The sequence below is a fragment of the Epinephelus moara genome, chromosome 23 (assembly GCF_006386435.1).
Source record: "Epinephelus moara isolate mb chromosome 23, YSFRI_EMoa_1.0, whole genome shotgun sequence".
Taxonomy (NCBI): domain Eukaryota; kingdom Metazoa; phylum Chordata; class Actinopteri; order Perciformes; family Serranidae; genus Epinephelus; species Epinephelus moara.
The window spans coordinates 9,576,160-9,579,599 of NC_065528.1; the positions used below are offsets into that span (position 1 = coordinate 9,576,160).

General features: G+C 40.8%; 1 protein-coding gene across 2 annotated transcripts in view; it reads right to left on the reverse strand.

The window, feature by feature from the left end:
* Nucleotides 1-3,440, reverse strand: part of rbm17 (RNA binding motif protein 17) — a 14,943-nt gene that overhangs the window by 1,216 nt on the left and 10,287 nt on the right. The window lies entirely within an intron of this gene.

Here is a 3,440-nt window from a genome sequence, read left to right on the forward strand (position 1 = left end):
AAAATATTGACACTTTAGGCACAATTTGGACATGTTCACTGTGGGGTGTACTCACTTATGTTGCCAGCTGTTTAGATGTTGACGGCTGTGTTTTGAGTAATTTTCAGAGGAAGGTAAATCTATACTACTATACAAGCTGTACACTGACTACTTTAAGTTATATCAAAGTCTCATTTCTATAGTGTTGTCCCATGACAAGATATAATGAAATATTTGCAAAAATGGAAGGGGTGTACTCACTTCTGTGAGATACTGTATATTTCAGCTGGAATTTCCTCAGTGTCCCAGAATGTCTTTTCCCAAGCTGAAGGGGGTTTTAATGTAACTCTCCTGTGATTAAGTTCTTTGTATGATTGTTAAAAACAGTCATAGTTGCTGTAAATATGCTGATGTAATGCTACCAGGAAGAGGAGAAACACACCAAACTGAATAAAGCCATGATTGTTTTTAACAGTTTGATAGTTTCATGGTGTATATTTCCCTTTAACATCCATGGCAGAGGCCATTTGTCTTGTTCTTGGAAGAAATTATTCGATTTCTGTGGAACAAACTGTTGTGAAAAGCAGCTGAATAATGTTAACAGCTTGCTCTAAGTGCCAGTGATAAAAGCCCAAAAAAGAAAAACAACTTTGCTTTGACTTCAACACTGCTGGGAGAAAAAAAAAAAGGGGAAGGGCGGGGGGGGGGGTGGGGGGGGGTGGGGGGGTGGGGGGTGGAATGACCTCAGCGTTATTCCCCAGGATTTGTCACTTGTGTGCTTCCACAGAGGCATCACACAGTGTCCTCATGCTCGCACACACACACACCAAACTAACCCCCCTTTAGGACAACCAAGACACACAGCATTCATTCTGTCCTGTCTAGCAGTGTTAACCTTATCAATGAAGCGAACAACCTTGTATTGTCTGTGTGTGTGTGCCTCCAGTGATAGGTCTAATCCATTTTCCTAGAACGACACTTCTGAGCACCTCATGCAGCACAATGCATGTACTACTTTTTATTCATGTGTTTGCGCGTCAACTCCAGTGGGCTGACACGGGATGTACAAAACAAAGTGCGTTATGTTGCCATGATTAGACGGTGTGAGTCAGATGTCACTGATTGGGCAAAATGGTTTAGTTGTGAATCTCATCACATCCTGAATTACATTCGTGCATGGAGACAGCTCGATATATCCTATTAAAGGAATAGTTTCTAATATTTTGGGCCCTTATTAGGGCTCAAACGATTTCTCAAGAACAAAATTACCAAAACTGTAACTATGTAACTACATACATCACAATGTGTGTTGCACTGATGATTATAACTGTCACACAACGTGCTTGCGCTGGGACAGGTGACATGATTTGATGGCTGGGAATTTCAAATGATGGCACAAAGAGGGGAGTTAGAAGAGAAAAAAATAGACATGCTCCTATCAAACCAGGAGCCAGTTAGCCAGGAAACCAGAGAAAATAAAGTCCAGCATACAACCCCTAATAAACCACTATTTGTTTTCACATAGAAAGAAGAAAAAAAAACAAGAAATACAGTGTGCATTACTGAGCTTTAAATATGCTGGTGGGAAGATTCTTTCAGAGTTTGGACAGAGCCAAGCTAACCCCATTCCTAGTCTTTATGCTAAGCTAGCTAACTGGTTTTTGGCTACAGCTTCATATTTAAGAGACAGACTTGAGAGTCTTATCAATCTTCTCGACTAACTCTCAGCAAGAAAGCATATAACCACATTTCCCAAACACTGAATATGATGATGTTACGGATATCCTCAGTGCTCCTATGCTGGAATGATCATAGGAAGAAGGACAAACTTTACAGCTAACGTCAACCTGAAACCTAATGAAGTGACTTCACTGAAATTTCACACAGCCACAGAAGGAAATCAGGTGAAACTGGGTCAAACCCCAGCGTGTTGGTCTTTGAGCAAACACTAAATATAATGGTCAACTCCAGCCTGTTACTGTGTGACCATGACCTCTAACCTCCCTATCCAGGAAAGGCACGTGGCAAGTGGTTTTCCCTTCTGAAAGCAATAAAACCTTTCGTGATTATCTACAAAAACAGATAACGCAGTGTGACAATTTAACCATAACTGAGTCCCTCTGTATTGTTCCTTGAGTGTCTGTCCCGCTTTCTGAGCGCTGTGATGTAAGCGTGGCTCTGCCGGTGCCGCAGGGAGACGGCAGGGTTGCTGGGCCGCATATGATGTAAGACCGCAGGGAGTCTCACCTTGTTTCTGATCTGGGCCAACCAATTTAGAATGGGGCACAGTTTCACCCACATTATTAGAGCAGTTACACAATGGTGGGAAAAGGGCAAGGCAGTTACATAAGATTGAACGCGCACCCCAAAAAACTGCTGCTTCTGGATGGAAATGACCCACTGAAAGCAGAGTCACAATGGAAATGTTGAAGATGGTGATTTTCAGTGATGAGGTTGTCACTAACAACAAACGCAGGCTCAAGTTTGGAGCATCAACAAGGGTCAAGATTTTTTTCTGACCTTCTGAAGCTATAGTGACATTTAACCCATTTTGAAACAACATGACCTGATGCAGGTGTCTTTGTAGAGACAAATCTGCTGCCATGTTAGATTTAAGGGGGACCTATTATGCATTTCCTTATTTTCTGTCATATATAATGTTACAATGTCGGATGTTTATATAAGTGATGCCAACATTTCAAATAATGAGATAAACGTGGGGTAATCCCTGTGAGCAAAACCTCAGGCTTGAGATCATTCTAAAAAACTGTTTCCAAAAGTTTTCCTACTTTGACTACGAGATGACGTCAAATCATTACAGATTTCTTTGCATGGTCATCTGCGCTAGGCATGGTGCTACATGTAGCTACATGCTAACATCACAGACACGTGTAAACTTGGTTGCTGAAGTTGTTACTATCTCCCCCATTTCAGATCATATTCCTGCTGGAACATGTCTGGTTGTGTTTAGAAGCTTATATTGGTGAATTTTAATGAGAGAAAGTGCCGCTATACACAGTTATTCCCTGGCAGCAAGTACATTGTTACATGTAGCTACATGCTAATGTCAGAGAAACATGTAATCTTGGTTGCTGATGTTGTAATTTCAGCCCCAATTTCGGATCATACTCCTGTTGGAACATGTCTGGTAGGGGTGTTCCAACAAGGGTACCTCACGATTCGATTCGATTTCGATTATGGGCGCTTCGATTCTTCGATTATGGCGCTTGTTGATTCGATTCGCTTATTGGTGCCACGATTCTTCGATTATTGCACTTTTTAATGCTTTCTTCCATACAAGATTGATTTTGTCTTCATCTGTGGCTACATTTTTAAATAAATAGCCTATCAATTAACTCAGTTCCTCTAAAACTACACTCAATAAGTAAATAACAAGGTTTTTTGAACATTTGACTTGTATTTTTCAAAGACACAAAATATTTTATTTTATAACTGTTATG